Here is a 20,025-nt window from a genome sequence, read left to right as displayed (position 1 = left end):
GACACGGTCTGCCTTCTTCCACCGCCGGCCAGTGCTTGCATCCCTTTGGCTTCGTTGAGCAGATCTTTAAGAGATTTGACTGGCTGCAGGCCGCGACTCTCCAGCTCAGCCACGACCATGACCACGACGTTGATCTATACATCTGCAAGTTTGCTTTTGCCAGCCAGATGCGCCCTCAACATGAAGCGAGCTGCAAAAAAGAAAGCAAAATCAGTTAGATTCATGGATGAAGGGAAAGAGAATACCTAGGCTAGACGAAAGCCGTGTACGGGTCAGGCTAAAGCCGAACACATAAATGACACCCTCCGGAAGCAGCTTATGAATATGGTACTTCTGACCGACCAAACTTGAAGCTGCCTGGAGATAGTTTGATCGGCCTTTGTACTTATTGAGCGATGGTGCACTCATCACTTCCATCTACCAGCCGGTCGGGAAATCTGGCCGCCCGAGAAAGCGAACAAAAAAGTAGTTGTCCCTCCAATGTTTATTGGAGAATGACATTTTATCAAAAAAGACTAAGACCACTCAGACTTAGAACAAGAAGGTCTCCGGTTAGGACAACTTTGGATAATAAAATAATGGAAGAACCGAGGAGTCAAAGGAATACCGTGCAAGCATAATAGAACTATGGCCCCACACAACAGCCTAAATGAATTCGACACTAATTAATTGAGAGAAATATGGAAGTATTTACAGACTGCGAAAAAGAAGTGATGAACAGGGAACCACAGACCGGCAGTGAACTGATCCTTAAAGAAACATAAAAAATCCGACGGCGGTTCATGTGGTCGGTTGAAGGAAGAAGGAATGACAATTTGGTAGCCGAAAGTAAATTGGTAGGCAGATTTCAGACTCTCAACGTTGTCCCCGTCTAACCTGGACTCGGTGGAAGTATACCAGAGCCTAGGGACAGGGATGGGGGGGGGGGGGGTTGCGAGGAACTGGCCATCAAAAATGGGGTTGAGGAAGAATAACAAACGGATTCAAATGAGAAAAAGTGAAGAAGCTTACAGGAAAGATCATTAGAGAAGAAGAAGCAGCGAAACATCATGGAGAAAGCTTGAAGATGAAAGTGTGAGGAAGGAAGGAGATGACGATGCAAGTGAGGCTTATAAACCTCATGGTTGATCGACCTGAGCCGTCTGATCCAAGGTTGTGAAAAACTAGAAGAAGATCCAACCATTGAATTTGAAATGGTGACTGTCACATTGTCAGCAGCTTGTCACGTTAAACGTGCGCCGACAGAATATGGGGCACGTGGCGGGCATCTAGCGGAAGGTATTAATGATGGTTAATTAAAAGGTATGGCCGTGTGCTCGGCCATAATTATCAAAGATTTACATGGTCTTCGAGAAATTTAGATGATGTTAGGACGCTCAGCCGAGGGAGCTTAAGGAAATGAGAAAATTCGTGAAGTATTATTGCCCATCACCCCGATCGAGCATAGATAGTGGATTTGCACATAACCAAACGACCGAGGTATCATCTACATGGAGAGGCATGATCCGCACGGCAACTACGGACCCAACCTGACGAAACGAAGTTGAACGACGAAGATGCTTGTGCCAATTAGAAACTGGGGGCATATATAGGGTTTGATTGGTCGTGTAAGACACCGAAGATGTTACTTGTCCAGTCAGTCGGACTTGCAGCATCCTTCAACTAGACTTGAGGAGGAGGATCGTGACCCGACGATATAGGGAGGTCCACCTGATACCTGGTCAACTGCCAAGGTGGAAGTCAAAGTTAATATGGTCAACACCAAGGTGTCAAAGTGCCGAACAGAGGACGGTTGCAATGGGTGGTTAAGGCATTCAGTGTCCGACCGGCAGGAGACATGTCCGAGCAGACCACCCATCCAGCTCGGAATAATATGATAAAATAATCTGACGTTTAGTGTGGAGCAATAGGACGCTGAGGAGATCAGATAACTTGTTCGAACAGGGGAGGACATGTTACTACACAATCACTGCAAGGAAGAGCAACTGAGGCCGACAGAGCAAAAGAGTACCGACCGAACGACTACCCTGCTCGGCCAAGTAACGAGACCACTGTCGTATATCTCGACATCCTTAATTTTGAGAGTAAGTGCCGCTAACATGAGGCATGGTCGACAGGCATATCGTACAACTGAAGCTTCTACTATCTTGTCAGAGATATACATGCCTGTTAAAGTATGATGCCAGAGGTATTTTCCTAACAAGTCCCTTCATGGGACATATTGGAGAACTTGCCTATGCCTCGAGAAGCATGCACGTCGTCCACCAGGACTCTATATAAAGGGGGGTCCATCACCAACGGAGATACGTGTTATTCACTATTTATACTTACGTTACTGTTGCTCCGTTTTCCTTCTACACTTCCAATGACTGACTTGAGCGTCGAAGGACCAATATCAGGACCCCTTCTTTGACTCGGTACTGATATTATTTATTTTGTAGAGCGAAATAAGATCTACAACCCGTCAATAAAATCATCATATCTCTAATTTTTCATTTTTCTACTTTCAAACAAGATCAACTCCTATGAGCAACTTTGGTAACTGGCATCTCAGTTGGGTCTGTAATTGACTTATCGCATCACCGGCCTCATTTTCTAATTCCCTTTTAAGCTTCTTAGGATCGAAGTTACCCCTCACCATAACCGTCCCATCTCTCTTCATACCATGTGTTCACACCCGTTTCTTCAATAAGTGTTAATTAAACGTCCATTGCATGATAACAGCAGAATACAGATTGTATTTTTAAGCCAGACTCAACTTAAGTCAACTCAATTTGATACACGTTATTAAGTCAAGTCATTATTATTATTATTATTATTATTATTATTATTATTATTATTATTATTTTGAGTTGGATCAATATAACATTTTCAACTAAATGAAGTCAGCTTGACTTCCCTTTAAAGATGTTCATTCTAATTCGTTCTCATCATTTTTGTTTCTCCTTTAAAGCAGAGTTGGATCAATTTAACATTTTCAATTAAGTCAAGTTAGTTTGATTTTTCTTTGAAGATTTTCATTTTAAACACACATAATTTCGTTCTAAACACACACAGTTTGATCAAGGTGCTGTTATGATATGATAAAATTTTGATTAAAATAAATTAAATTTTATTAAAACAGATTTAATCAAAATTGTTACAATTAGAGCAAGTTTAACTAAAGTTGAGATAAAATAAAATAAATTTATTCAAAATCATTATATCATAAAATAGTTTATTAAAATTGTATGGAACAATCCAAACTGCTGCAACAATTATGGGAAAAAGAGTATTTTTGAGATATAAGATATTATTTTATTTTTTTTAAAAAAAATATGAAGTGCCTATAATAAAAAACAGAGATACTCTTCAAATTCATTCTATTATCTATGATCCGGTCTCTATCTGAAAATTAAAGATAGTGCGTTGAGTAGGTGGCTACAATGTTGACTAGATGAACACTCTTAGATTTAAGGAAAGGTCATGGGTTGGTGCACAAATTCGCTATGTATACACCCAAACGAGTAAACAGAACGTCAATATCAAAAATCTTATACCAAGAAAGGGGTCTATGGCGAAGACCCTCTGATACTTAAGTCAGTAGCCGCTCAAGCGGGAATAAGAACAGTAGTTGAACAATGAGAGCTGAGGGTAGTAAAATATGTGTCAAAGTGTACCTTGCCATCGAAGAGGAACCCCCTTTATATATCACCTCTATAACCTTCGTAATTATGAGATGATAGAGAATGACGGGTCTCAGAAGTTGTCAAATAAGAGAATATGTATAACTTGGGAGGTGTGTAGTCACCATTCGAGGAATCTTCCGTTATCCTTGTACACCCTTTTTGTAACTGATGCCATCAATGAGGCGGTTGGAGGAATATGCTGTCATAATGTATCGACTAATGGAAGGCATAAAGTCATCTCAAGGAAGGTTCTATTGAATGTTCATGTTATCATAGAAGAATATTCTTTAACAGATGATTGTTATTTTCTAACAAATGGCTGCAATTCTTTGACAATGTTGTTCCCTGAGTATATTGTAGCTGGATATTTAGCCATCCGACAACATATTGTAGTGACAACTAGAGATATATGATGGAGACACTGAATTCTGTAAGAATGTTTAGCCATTAAGACTGGCCTGCTATATATCGTGCGACATTGAAGATCTGATTATAGATAGAGAGCCAAGTCCCCTAGGTCCGGGCGATTCTACGATCGACCAGCTAGGGCTGCTTGGTTCTAAAGAATGGGGAATAGACCCATGAAAGACCCGACTGATGATTTTAACCGGTCGTCCTAGTATCTGGAGGCCTGTCTCTAAAGTGATATCCTGAGTTCCATAAATTCAGTCAGGTTTCTTCTGAGTTTTGTCTTTGTGTGCTTACTCTGTAGAGATTAGGATACTAAGCCCTGGCATTCTAGTCAACCTTATACCCGGCCGCTTGTATGTAGGAGGACGAGGGAATGTACAGTGAGAGCTCATATGCTTGACTAGCTATATATTAAGTTGTGCTCTGAGAGTGAAAGGCTAGATCATTGAGATCCAGATGGCCCTGTGTCTAGTCAGTATTTTATTAAACCTGAGCGTCTCAAGCGATTATATGCTAATTGTTCTAGCTCAGGAGCGACTCACCAAGCCTCTCAGGACCAGCCATCCTTAGGTTGGGGGCCTCAACACTTAGTAAGGAGCAAGGGACATGTGGGCTACCACATTTTCTTGACTTTGACTACTATATAATCTTGACCTTAACTTCCACATCACCCTAGGGTCCACATTTAATACCTCGTATCACTAGCCTCCCCTTCAATTATAGTCGAAGAAGGCTATTAGTCGACTGACTGGACCCAAGTCTTATTTTCACCCGACCATCCTCTTTGTTATTCCGGCCGAGTGGATGCACTTCGACCCGATCGCTTACTTAGGCTCCTGTTTGAATTTTAATGCTATACTTGGCTATATTTTTCACAAGAATGTGTATCAAAGGACTGGTATGACCACTGGTGCATCATTGATATGTGGAAAAGGTATTTTTTAGCGTAATGATTCGGTTGTCTTTTCCATCATAAATGGCCATTTATGGACGAGTGTCACGTGTCCCACTAACACATTCTTTGAAGCGACAGTTGATGCATGCTTTTTCATACTGACCAACGACACCCGTCCCTTGGCAAATCAACAGCCCTCAATAAACACTTTGTTTTAATTAGACGTTTGCGGTGTGGCCTTATCTCATGTCTTATGTTTAAAAACCCTAGGTGATGCGGAAACATATCACCTTGTACTTCATCTTCTTCAATTTCTCCGATGATTTACTTAGACTAACTCGCACTTCTCTCGATTGGACCCAGTAAGTCCTTCCTCCTCTCCAACCTGCTATTGTTTTTCTCACCTCCCATGGCCCAAGAGTCTTTTACTCCCTAGTACACTTTCACCTGCTCCAATTTTGATAACATTGATCGACAAACATTCCATTTACAATGTGAAATCCCCACCAGCTATCGTATCAATCTTCCATCCCCCAAGTTCACCCTCATCATCCTCCTCAGGTTGTGTTACTTTTTTTAAGAATCAACTGAAAGCAAGTTAGCGTTTTCCAATCCCCCACTTTTTTTTCTGAGATAAGACTTTATTTCAACATCTCTCTTTCACAATTTATGTCAAAAGCATTCCGCAGTATGTGCGAGATATTCATCTTATTTCACCTCTATGATATCCCCCACCCCACTCCTCACAATTTTCATTTATTTTTATACCCTAAGAGGTCAGAATTAGGATTTTTTTTTGTGTTTGAGTCTCACCCTAAGATAATTTTCTTTAACATGTCTTCCTCTAATAAGGGATGGAAAGACTATTTCATTTTTGTTAAACTAGCCAAGCCAGCTTCCTGACTGACTTAGTGGCAATTTGATCTTCCCCCACTTCCTGACATTGGGAATTTTAAGGTTGACCCAGCCTTCATCTCCTAATTGAAGAAGCTAGGCGGCATTCAGTTCACGGTTCTAAAGCTACTGCACGAGGACCTACTTTACTTGTTCAGACTAAGTTTTGTTTGGGAAAAGCTTCCTTGCTCTTTTGGTAAGTCCCATTTCCATGTCCATTAAGTTAGAACTAACTAAAGTCGCTCTTCCTTTTATGCAGTAGAGGTTTCTTTGAGGCTATAGCATCTAAGCGTATCTAGCTACCGGCGGATGCACTACTGTAAAAGGAGCAGGTGCAACTAACCGAGCGAGCTCAACAACTAACTGGTGAGGCATGCGTTATCCAAGCGACTGGATCTAGTGAGACGACCATACCTAAAGTATCGGTCAAACCTCTCCTCATATCCGAGAATTCTCCTTCTGAGGAGGTAGAGGCTCCTACGAAAAGGAGACACAAGAGGCGCTAGCTTGTCCCTGCTGTCCATGTTTCTGAGGGGCGGGTGTCTCCCATTGAAGTGCCTTCACCCCACCTTACACCCATCTAGAAGGAAACCCTAGATCAATCTTCTGAGCGAACTTTGTTCATTTATCCTTAAATGTTCGTTCCTCCGAGCAGTCCAGTTCAAGAAGCCACCTCACAGCTGACCAGATCTCCTAGCCAGTCAGATTCACAACCTTCTGCTCTCTTGGTCACTCTGGTGGCAGCTTCACCCATTGCCGCCCCAATCCTTTAGCTAAAGCAGTTTTATCAATTCTCCACCTACTATAATGTACCCTTTGCTCACACAATAACTCTTTTTTCAACTTCTCCGTTGTTCATTGATTGAGTACCATTGAGGGGTCGATTAATGGAGACCTAGTAGTAGGCTGTGAGCAGACTGGATGAGAACAACACCACAGAGACAGTGGATGAATATACTTACAATTTTATCGCGATATGTCTTGGTTTTCATACTATTTTTCACCCTAGTCACCTCTAATGTCATTGGTTTTGAAGCACTGGGTGCTGGGGATAGGCATGACGCACAAATTGGCTGACTGGACCTGAGAAAATGAAGTTTTGAAGAAGCAGAGGCCGGCTCTCTCTATACTCCCTCCCACTCATCTCATTAGGCCCAATTAGAAAAGGAACTCCAAGAAGTTGGAATGGCTAGTAAAGTTGATTTAGAGTAGATACAAAAATCAGAAGCCGCTTTGAAGACCATTGAAAACAAACTCCGCTCAGAGATGGCTCGCCAAGCGAACATAGTAACCGAGCTAAACCGAAAAATCACTGAAGTCCAGCATCTCTCTGCCCAACTAGAAGAAGCAAAAGCTACATAGGTTGTAGAGTTCGTAACCTAGACCTAGTTATCAGCTAAATAGCAGCAAAAGTTGGACGCCCAAGAAATCGAGTTGAAATCGAGTTGACAGGGATGCTATGATCGTTACTAAATTTGAAGCAGTGGGTCTTTCTGCCAAATTGACAACCGCTTGAGTAGAGCTAGCGGCCTACCGAGCAGGGGAAGATGAGCGGTTTGAAACAAGGAAGACAACCCTCCTACAATCAAAGGACTTCAACATGTCAATCATTAATTCTATGATTACAACTCTTCTTCATGGAGCCGACGGAGCGGTTTATCAACTAACAGAGGGAGGTTATTTGACTTTTGATCCCCCTACATGTTTCCTTGACCGTCAAAGGCTCATCAAGGAGTGTTCGCTCGATTTCTTTCCCATTTTAAAGTAGTTACCCGTTTTCTTCTTGTAACTAAGTCTCTTTGTAATGTACTTTGGAATTATGCTTACCTATTTTACTTGCTAACCTTCCCTGTGTTCAAGATTACCCTGCGTATTGATATGAACTATCTTAGTTCAACTTTATATACCAAACAACTTGGAATTCCCCATGCTCAATCCTAAGTGCTAAGATTGCCACTGTCCGACCAGATCTTAAGTCGGTCAGGTGCATAGTGCAGATCACATGAGGGTGGACCCTTCCTAGATTGCTCGGATTAAAACTACCTAGATTATAAAGTTGACCGGCCGACCGGTTATTTAGTAAAGGCTACCCAAGGGTTAAAAGTGATAAAGTCTTGAATATCTAACCATGCTTAGGGATGGCTGGGCTATAATTTAACTTAAGCATCAAACAAAAGAAATTTTATCTCAAGACGTGCGCTGACACTTCGTAGTGATGATTCCCATCACATCCATTATAAATGCATGTTCCCGATGCTTGACACATGTCTACACACCTTATTCTTATAACACAACAACCAGCACATAGATTTCCAGGTGCACATAACTTCGACTTCTAATCTAATGGCCATGATTATTAACCCACATTTTGTCCTTATGATTCAACGAGCCATGTTAAAAGGGCATTTGAATGATTTTCTTGAAAATCCCTTTAAAAACCCTTATACTCTCATCTTCTTCGCCTTCTGCTTCCTCAACAAACTTCCCATTTTTGCAAATTCCAATAAACTTGTCTTCTCTTTGTTGATCCTCTTTTGACCTTACTCTGCACTCCTCCTCCCATATTCTTACTATGGATACCTCTAGTCCAACCTATACCCTCCTTATTTCTCTATTTCTTGGCATAGAGTGTGACAATATACGTTTCAATTATGATATTCCTCCTTCTATGCATATAATGGTGCTGACTTCACAGGCGCATCCTCATCTTCTTCCTGCAAATTATATAACTTTCTTTAAGGAGAATATATAGGCGAGCCTACATTTCCCTATTCCCCCATTCCACGCTGAAGTGAGGCAGTACTTTCATATTCTTTATTACTTATTTTATCCTCAACAAGTGGTCGAGTGAGGGTATTTTCACTTCACTTCCCGGTAGAAAATCGACCTTTTTTGAGAAAATACCTGCACAAGACGGTGATTGGAAGAATAAATATTTTTTCATCTACCTTCCCACATATATCTTGGCAATACGTATGGCAGCAGAAACTTCCACCTACCAATCTTGGGTGACCTCAACTGGGAGCCACCTTTCGCAAGGCTATATCAAAATTGACTAGACTAATGTTCAATATTTTTGTGCTACTTCAAGAGGAGCTGCTATATATGTTCGGGTTTAGTCTAGCTAAATTCGACCTAATCTCCTCCTTTGTTAAGAACTGTAAGTACCATGAGGTAATTTTGATGTGATCAACCAAGTTAAGTTAGGTACTATTGTAGTTTAACCCCTTTATCTAAGTGTGTAAAAACTTAGGAGCACAAGAAGTCAATCAAAAAACGTAGCTAGCCTGAAGGACGATATGAGAGAGAGTTGACGGGCTCAGTGCATTCGAGGAACGAGGTACTACGGAAAAGTACGCACGTGAAGGAGAAGGAGGTGCGCGATATTTCTGAGAGACGAGAAGATGGAGTGGAAGGTTGCTCGAGAAGACTAGAAAATGAGTTCGGGTGAGCCCTATTCGGGATGGCCGAAATCACCCAAGTAAGTAGAACCAGAGCAGAAGACCCAGACCAATGCGTGTTGGAGCGGGAAGCATCCGACTATTGAACCTAGATTTTGATTATGTAAAAGGGTCCAAAGTTAAGTTGTCTTGTTATCTAATAAGGTTGATTGAGCTTACAGGAAAAGTCCTAAGTGTTCTTAGACAAAAGTCCTAGTAGATTCTAGGCAAGTGGAAAACCCTAGGGGGTGGTGACCCTAGGTCCTAGGAGGTGATAACCCTAGGTGATGAAAAGTCCTAACTGTGGTTAGGCAGGTGTAAAACCCTAGGGGGTGGTAAACCTAGGTCCTAGGGGGTGGTAACCCTAGACAGAAAGACTTGGCGGGTCGGGTGCTTTGGGAAAAACCCTAGAGTCGGGGACTCTAGGTGAAAGTCCTGGTGGTCGCGGACCAGGTGGAAGTCTGGGCGGGTCGTGGAGCAGACATTCAACAGAAAGTCCTGGATCTTTGGGCCTGACCAAAAGTCCAGTCTGTCTGAAGGACCAGACTGGCAACAGGTAACTTCTCCTGAGTGGAGTAGGTGATGACGCGTTCTCCGTTAAGGGAACAGTAGGCGTCGGTTCAACTTAGGGTTTCCAGAGGAAATCTAAAGTCAAAATTGGATAATCCGAAGGCTGTCAACTTAATTGTTTAATATTATTTTCTCTATTTGACTAACTCTATTTTGTAGGAAACTAATAGTTCTATTGGGTCAAAGTTAGACTTGATCGATTGACTGAACGACCTAATCGTTCAACCGAACCCCAGTACACAAAGGATCAGAATCCAGCTCTCGGTGAAGGGTTGACCAGAGGGATCGATCAACCAAATCTCGGGATCGGTCGACCGAACTGAAGATAGACAAAGACTTGGTTGAGCAAGTTGATCGGATCAGATGAGGTAGAGATCATCGGCTGATCGGTCGACTGAACAAAAGGATTAGTCGATCGAACGCAAGCATTATCTAGAGAGGCTGCATTTGGGCGGAAGGCCGAGCAAGTTCAGCAAGTTCGGTCGATCGAACCAGGGGATCGATCGACTAATCGGGGTCAAGTCAAGACTTGATCTTGAAGATCAAGAGATTTGGATCAGGCTTGAAGCTGCTATAAAAAGGGGATCTCAGCCAGCACTTGAGGTACAATGAAAACACCGAAAACAGAACAACTTGTGCACCTATGTTCGGTTCCGAACGCTTCAACAATGCTCTGCTGTTCCGGCAATCGATGACTACTTCCATCATCTTTTGTATTGTCGGTATAATCTTTTTAAGTTTAGTACTTGTAATTAATCTTGTAAATTTTTCTTGAGCTTATAGTGGTTTCCCATCGAAAGCACTCTCACGTGTGGGCCTTGGAGTAGAAGTCGCCACAGGCTTCGAACCAAGTAAATCCTTGGTGTTTGTATTTTGTTTGTCTTTCTCTTATTTCTGCTCCGTATTTAATTTGAGTTTACTCGAAACGAATGAATTAGCCACGAGCACTATTCACCCTCTATTGGGATGTATACTATAAGCCTAGCTTTTGAATGAACATTTGTTTTAGAATATTTTGAAATGAGAATCACTTTGGCCAAATATTTGCATATATGTCAATGCAGTTGTCCATTTAATTTATATTATAGATAACATGGTGTGTGGTGCTACACAGAAGATAATGTTATTAGTTCCTTATAAATTATAAATAGTAGCTCACAACCAAGATGAATTGGGACAAATCATTGGAACGATTGTAGTGTAATTTGATATTAGTCTGTCTTGACTATAAAATTACACTAGTACACTATGTGTGTATTGAGTAGGACCGTTTGAGGTTGTTCGATTTATATTGACTATATAAAAGAACAGAATCTCTGTTATTATGGATGTGCGTCCTCTTAATCCCTATATAATAACAATCACGTATACTTAGTATTTATTTCTTTAACTTATCAATGGGTGAGATTTATTCGTTAAATCAATAAGCCTGATGAGTTGGGAGATAGTACTGTTTATATGGTGTGTTGTTGATTATAGAAGGAATCTGTGTCCTAATTATTTAGGTTGATGATGTCCCCTTGAGGAGCTCATAAGAATTATCATATAAACTCTGCAGGTGGACTTAGTCCGGCATGATAATAAAGTTGAGTAATACTACTCTTGGAATCAGATGTTAATTAATTGAGTTGTCAGTAACTCATTTAATTAACAGACATACGATATCTTAAATACAGGAAGATTAACACACTCATGATAGGAAGGAGCCCATATTATAATCTGGGATTGGTGTGGTAGTTCAATAATAACCCTTTAGTGGTATGAGTTATTATTAATGGACTTGGATTGGGTGTTCGGGCCAAACACAGGAAGCCCAAGCCCATCAGGAAGCTTAAACCAATTCCTCCTCTAGGTCCCTATTGTAGCCTCTATATAAAGCCTCGCACCCACCCATCCACAACTTGGTTTGTTTTGGTTTTTCTCTTCCTTACCTAGGGCCAGCGGCAAGACTATAAATAGGTGGTGGCCCCTAAAACCTAATTTTCCAGAATCCTCTTCCCTCCTTATGGCTGGCGCCCCACTTCCCTTGCTAGGGCCGACGGCACATAATTCCCACAAGCCTCCTCCACCTTCCTAAGGGTCAGCGCCCCCCTCATCTCTCCTTGCTAGGGCCGACGCCCCTTCCTTGCTAGGGGTCGGTGGCTTGGAGAAGAGGAAGAAGAGGAAAGAAGAGGAAGAAGAAGAGAAGGTGTCCTATCCTAGAGTTCATTTTGTGGCCGGCGGTTTGGAAACAAAAAAGAGAAGAAGGGTGATTTTGTCTTGGTAAATTGTCACCCACACGACGTCTAAGAAGAGGAGAGGAATATAGCAGAAGATCAAGAGGTCTTTAGCTACAAAGGAAAGGTACAACTAGTTCTTTAATTGCGCTGCGCAATTAGTTTAGTTTTCTTTGTATCGATTTTGAATACCAACACAAGAGGACAGTGATCTTGTACTTCGATCAAGGTATGCTTTGATCCATCAAGAACTTATTTGATTGATCAAACACGTGTCTGATTGAACATGTGGGTTGCTAGGAAAAGTTTTATACTTGTACAATTTTTGTACAGGGAAATTTAAATAAAACGGAATTCCAACGCCTTAAAGTGGTATCAGAGCATGTTTTTTGGTTCTATGTGATTGGTTTTCAGTTAAATTATGCACTGCTCATACATAAGTTTAGGTATGATAATAGTAGGATGTGCTAGAAAAATTAACTCTGTGGTTGCAGGCATCCTAGATCCAACTATTATGGCTTTTTGTGTGTTGTGTATGATTTGAACCCTCAGGCATGACGAGGTTGTTTTGTGTGCATGATTATAATAATTAAATATAGTTGGTCGCTGTATTATTATTATTTTTTTACATTCTGTTCGATCTATATTATATGTAAATTCCTTTGTGAAATATAGGATCGATAAATATAAATTTTATTTTATTTTTTTTTGTTACGGCTTGTATCCTTGCTATGGGTGGTGCTATTTTGAGGACCGGAGGTGCCGTGAAAAAGGAAGCAAGATAAACGCGACGGCTTGATCCATTGGCGACATATTGGAGGACAGCGTTTGATGAGGCCATAATAGTTAGAAATTTTATTTTCATATTTATTGCCTTTATATGTTGTTTTTATGTGTCATGATGTGTGTGCTGTGATGTGTGTGCATGTTAAAATTCCTCAATTTAAATAACTAAGTAGGAGAGGGATTATTTAAATAAATTACACGGTCTCCATTACTGGTTTGTAAGTGATGCATTCAAACTTGCGCGTTGACTTTAAGTGCCTTCCTCCATATCAGATGAGTTTGTTTGCAGATCACTAGATCAAACTTCCTCTATGGATGATTATAAGAAATTATTTAGGTATGTGTGATCTTCTCCATCTGAAGGGGTACAATCCTAATTAATGGACTAAGTATCAAGTAATGGTATATACTTAGGCGCATTTAATAGTATCCTCCCATCGGAGTTACTACTATTATTTGTGTAACCGAAGATGAACAAACTATTAATTTTATTTGTCATAAAGTTAGGTTGACAAGATAATAAAATTAATGGGTAAAACCTCCTCTTACAAATATTTGAATTAGTATACATCCACACTATCGTGGCATACGAAATTCACAGTGTTTTGAGGTGTTAGTGAATTTAAATTATATTGTTTGAGGAATCAATATTATTTTAAATTCTATAGTTTTGACCAAATATATTATTTTATGATTCTCAGGATTTCAAAATGGCTTTCAATCCTCTTACGCTTATTTTAAAAGAAAACAAAATTAATGGTCCAAATTATATTGATTGGAAATGAAACTTGGACATTGTCTTAACTGCTAAAGAATACAAGTTCGTACTTCTTGAAGTATGTCCTAGCATGCCTGATAAGGATTCTAGTGAAGAGGAGATAGAGAGACATAGGAAATAAGTTAAGCCAGATGAGATGACGCTGTGTTATATTTTAGCTTCTATGTCAAATATGCTACAATATCAGCATCAGGCCTTACCTACTGCCTATGACATGATGATCAATCTCAAGGAACTCTTCGGACACCAGAATCGGACTGTCAAGCAGGAGGCCATGAGAAACTTAATGATGACCACCATGACTGAGGGGGCACCCGTAAGGAATCATATCCTCAAGATAATGGCTCATTTGAATGAGATGGAAGTCGTTGGAGCTGAAATCGATGGGGAAACCCAAGTCGATATCATTCTCCAAACGCTGCCCAAGAGTTTTGAGCATTTCGACCTGAACTACAACATGAACAAAAGGATTTATTCATTGGCGGAACTTTTGACAAAACTCCAAGTGGCAGAAGGGTTATTTCGTCAAAGTTCTCAAGTTCACATTGCTGAAAATATTTCTGCCTCTAAGCCGAAAGGCGGAAAGAAGAAGAAGAAACAATTTGGTTTAGTAAAGAAAGTGATTCAACCTTAAGGGACTGGGTCGCAGGCAGGTGTGAAGAAGCCAAAGGGTAAGTGCTTTACATGCAAGCAGTTTGGACATTGGAAGGTGCACTGTCCTCGCAGAAAGGAGAACAATAAAGGTATATCTTATTCATTGGTTGTAGAAACATGTTTAGCGATGTTATCTACCGATACCTGGTGTGTAGATACGGGAGCCACTGATCATATCTGCAATTCATTTTAGGGGTTCCAGGAGACTAGACGACTACATGAAGGGGAGATCACCGTCTACATGGACAATGCTACGAGAGTGGCGGCTATTGTAGTGGGAGATGTTTATTTATCTTTTGATAGGAATAAAACTTTGATTTTGAAAAATTATCTTTACGTACCATGTTTTAGAATTAACTTGATTTCAGTTTCTAAATTATTTATGGATGGATATTCTGTTTCTTTTGATGATAAAGTGGTTGTCAAGAAAAATAGGATGGTTATCTATTCTGGTACGTTGGTTGGAAATTTGTATACTCTTAATCCAATAACTCCCACAATGCAACAAATGGAAATTAATAACACATCTTCTAATTCTAATAAGAGAAAGCAACCTTCGGAAATGAATCAAACATATCTTTGGCATCTAAGGTTGGGTCATATTACCCTGAGTAGGATTCAAACGTTAATAGCCAATGGACCTTTGGGCTCATTGGTAGTGGAAAATTTTCCAACCTGTGAGTCTTGCTTGGAAGGAAAAATGACCAAAAGACCTTTTAAGGCAAAGGGGTATAGAGCCAAAGAAGTGTTGGAATTGGTTCATTCTGATTTGTGTGGGCCTATAACTATCCAGACAAGAGGTGGTTTCGAATATTTTATCTCTTTTATAGATGACTATTCGAGATATGGGTGCATTTACTTAATGTGCCACAAGTCTGAGTGCTTTGATAAGTTTAAAGAGTACAAGGCTGATGTGGAGAAGCGTCATGGTAAAAGTATCAAGACACTACGATCTGATCGTGGTGGAGAGTACCTCTTAGGAGAGTTTAGGAGTTACTTATTAGAGGCCGAGAGTCAATCCCAATTGTTTGCACCTGGTACACCCCAACAGAATGGTGTGACGGAACGAAGGAATATGACTCTTATGGAAATGGTTAGATCAATGATGAGTTATTCAAAATTACCAAATTTGTTTTGGGGATATGCTCTAAAAATGGCGGCGTACATTCTGAACTTGGTACCTTCTAAGTCAGTACCCTCTACTCCCACAAAATTGTGGAATGGGTGTAAGTTTAGTTTGAAATATATTCAGATTTGGGGTAGTCCAACACATGTACTGAAGGGAGACGCTGATAAGTTGGAATCGCGTACAGAAGTTTCCTTGTTCATGGGATATCCTAGAGGAACGAAAGGTGGTTTGTTTTATAGTCCTAAAGATCAGAAGGTCATTGTTAATACCAATGCCCAATTTTTAGAAGAGGAGTATATAATGAACCACACGCCCATGAGTAAAATTGTTCTTGAGGAAATAAGAGAGGACACTTCTACTTTAGTGCCAACGGTACAAGATGATATACTACAAGTAACTGCAACACGTGTCACAAATGATGCACAATTACAGGTAATGCCTCGTCATAGTGGGAGGGTTGTTAGGCAACCTGATAGATTCATGTTTTTGGGAGAGTCTTCGGACTTGATCCCTGGTGAACATGAAGTTGATCCCTGGACATATGATGAAGCACTCCAAGATAAAGATGCAGCATCTTAGCAAAGTGCAATGAACTCTGAAATAAAATCTATGTATTCTAATCAGGTTTGGGAGCTTGTAGAACCACCAAATGGTGTAAAAGCCATTGGATGTAAATGAGTTTACAAAAGGAAAAGAGGAACATATGGGAAGGTGGAAACCTTTAAAGCGAGGCTTGTTGCGAAGGGGTATACTCAGAAAGAGGGAATCGATTATGAGAAAACTTTTTCACCGGTAGCCATGTTTAAGTCTATCCTGATTTTTTTATCTATTGCTGCTCATATGAATTATGAGGTTTGGCAAATGGATGTGAAGACAGCTTTCCTTAACGGAAGTCTTGAAGAAAGGCTCTATCGTAGTAAACATCCCACTAGAATTTGGTCACCCGTTGGAGTATCTTGAAGAAAGGCAAGCTCTGATCGGCTAATTGTGAGATGAAGTGAGATAATTCTGTGATTTGGCCGATCAGTCTTTGTGCTTCCTTCAAATTGCCTGGGGGAGCCATATCTTGGAGTTCTCAAACTTTGCTTGGGTTGGCTTCGATTCCCCACTTTATCACTATGTAGCCCGTAAAGCATCCACTCTTTGCTTAGAATAGGTACTTACTGGGGTTTAACTTAATCCATGCTACCTTAAAATTTGACAAATCTCTTCAATATTAACACAGAGGTCAGTCACTCAGAGAGACTTTATAAGAATGTCATCTATATAAACCTCCATGCTCTACCTAATCTATTTTCGGAACACTTTATTCATGAGCTATTGGTATGTTGCTCCTGCATTGTTTAGTCCAAACGACATGACATTATAATAATAGGTTCCTTCTGTTGGTGTAGGGAGCACTAGATGATCGAACCTAAGTTTTAATTATGTAAAAAGATTCAAATTTAAGATTACTGATTATCTAACAAGTGTGATTGAGCTTATAGGGAAATCCTAAGTGTTCTTAGGCAAAAGTCCTAGTGGATACTAGGTAGATGGAAAACCCTAAGGGGAGGTAACCCTAGGTCTTAGGGGATGGTAACCCTAGATGAAAAACCCTAGAAGGAAGTAACCCTAGGTCCTAGGAGCTGGTAACACTAGGTCAATGAGGTCTTATTGAGTTGAGCACTTTGGACAAAATCCTAGAGTCGGAGACTCTAGGAGAAAATCCTGATGGTCGCGGACCAGGTGAAAGTCTGGACGGGTCATGGAGAGGACGTCCAGCATAAAGACCTGAAGTCTTGGGTATTAAGCAAATGTCCAGTTGCTTCGACGAACTTTCTAAGATTAGGAACGAACAACTACAGTTCTCTTCTACGCTGCTTCGACAATCGACGAATGACTTTTATTTCAATTGTTGTTGGTAGCTTTATTATATTGCTATTGTACTTCAAGTTTATAATCTTTGTTTGAACTATTAATGATTGCCCACCGAAAGTAATCTGTTGGTATCTAGCACACTAAACATGCGGAAGCGCAGTGGAAAAATACTAGATCCTCTTATCCAGTAGATCCATGTGAAGGGAAGAAATATTTTCTGAAAACAAACTATACTAAGCTATATGATAGGATTATACCTTTGTTGCATGCCCTTCGCAATCCCAACAGCAACCTTTTCTTTGGATCCAGATCTCAGCATGTTCAAGCGTCTGCGCCTCTACGGTATCCACACGAATATATCCTTCGTTTGTCGCACGAACAAAACCTTCGGAGAAGAACCATCTTCTTATGCTAGCAAGAAGTATGGTTCGGTCAAGCTTGAAGATTCGGCCAAGGAGGAAGGAGAAGGAACAAAAGAGAAACTCAAGAGACACCTTTTCTCATATAAATGAAAAATAAATCCAAAAACCTATTTATATTCATCCAATGAATACCAAGGGTTTTTTTGTCTCTTTGTATTCCTCCTAATAGGTTGGATTATTATATCGGATTAACCATTAATCCAATAACCAATAAGTCTAACCCATTGAGTCTAACCCATTAATCCAATATGTCTAATTCAGATTGGACTCAATCTAATGAGTGAGTTCACTTGAGTCTAACTCAATGAGTAACCCAAAAGGCCTAATCATCTCATGTTTGACTCTTATAGCTAATTACTAACAATCTTCCACTAGCACTAGTGCCAATCACCACTAAGATGACACCAACACTTTGGATTTACCAATTATTCTTAATATCCTTAGTATTTTAGTCAAACTAAAATACTCATCTCTAAACCAATATATTCTTTGTGGGTGACCCTATAGGCTCTTGTAACGTTGGCAATGTATCCAAATCAACATTTGCGATACATAAACAATACGTGGCATCTAGCAATGCATCATTGCTACCCAAGTGACGAGAAAGTAGAGATCTGACCTAACCTGTCCGTGGCTATTATCATGTATGACTTGGTCCCTCTATCCTTGATATCTAGATTGATCAATGAGGCATAGGCCGTGTCATCCTCTTATCAATCTTTATGTTTCTTGATCTCCAAGTAGACACACTTATCAAATTAGTTCAATATCTCATATTGACTCATTTACGCATGGCCATGCTTTCTTGTGTCCTACTAATCAAGGGGCCCACAAATATCACTTCTGTCATATGGAAGGGATAGATCTCATCTACATCACTCACATCCCTCCACATAATTTATTGTATACCCAGTGATCGACTTTATAGTGTTGGATCGAGACACGCTAGAGGGGGGTGAATAGCGCTTGCGGCTATTTCGTTCGATTCGTAAAACTATCGGAGTAAAATACGCAGCGGAAAATGTAAATAAACACAAACACAGAGACACGGTCGTTTACTTCGTTCGGAGCCTAAGGCGACTCCTACTCGAAGGCCCGCGATCCTTGATCGCATCCGGTGGGCAACAACTATAAGCTCGATAAAAGATTACAAGTTGAAGTACAATAAACGACAGTAAATAATTATACCAACGACAAAGAAATGAAGATTCGGAGCTCCTGGTCGTCGGGCACAAGTAGCAGCACTTCGGAACGTCGTTTGGAGCAGCACGTAGCACTTGAATCACTTGGAAGAAGTTGTTTGAAGCTGCTGGTCGAGACCCCTTATAAAGGGGGTTCAAGGCGCCTTATACTGTTCACCAAGGCGCCTTGAACGAGCCGAGTCACCCGCGTGGATCAGCACTGACCTGGTCGAACTCTATCTGGTTTAAGGCGCCTTCAGCCTATCCAAGGCACCTTCAACCTCCGGTCCAAGGCGCCTTGAACTCCATTCAAGGCGCCTCCAGTCTGCTGCGCTTTTGCACCCGAGGCGCCCCAAGCTCCATGGAGGTGCCTCGGCTTATCAGTATCCGAGGTTTTGTACTTTGGTCCTGCAAGATATGTTAATCCCAAAAATACCTGCCAAGACAAAGTTAGCACAAAACAATGATATAACTATTGAAATATTTAACAGTCTCTTAACTGTCCGGATTTCCTACCGGAAACCCTAGGTCGACTGACGCCTACTGTTCCCTACGGGGAACGCGTCCTCACTACTCCACTCAGGAGATTTACTTGTTGCCTCCAGATTGACTGGACTTTTGCTCGGCACTCGATGCTTCCGGACTTTCTGCTGAACATCCGCTTCACCGGCCAGTTCAGACTTTCACCTGGTTCGCGACACCAGGACTTTCCACCTAGGGTTACCACCCCCTAGGACTTTTGCCTGAAGCCACCGACCTGCCAAGACTTTCCGCATAGGGTTACCACCCCCTATGACCTAGGGTTACCACCCCCTAGGGTTTTACCTTGCCTAACCGCAGTTAGGACTTTCCTGAAACACTCAGCAAAAGCTGTCAGATAACAAAGCACCTTAACTTTGAATCCTTTGCTATTATCAAAACTTAGGTTCGATCGTCGGATGCTTCCCGCACCAACAATCTCCCCCTTTTTTATTATGGCAACACGTAATTCAAAGTTAAGAAAAACAACATATGTAATAACTGCATAAAGTTAACCAAGCTTAAATAAGCTTCAAATGCAATAACAGTTAAGCTGGAAACTTTTACTTTGTAAAATTAGACTCCCCCTTAATAACAACCCT

This window comes from Zingiber officinale, chromosome 1A (assembly GCF_018446385.1).
Source record: "Zingiber officinale cultivar Zhangliang chromosome 1A, Zo_v1.1, whole genome shotgun sequence".
Classification (NCBI taxonomy): Eukaryota; Viridiplantae; Streptophyta; class Magnoliopsida; order Zingiberales; family Zingiberaceae; genus Zingiber; species Zingiber officinale.
Note: the sequence above shows the minus strand (reverse complement) of the source record.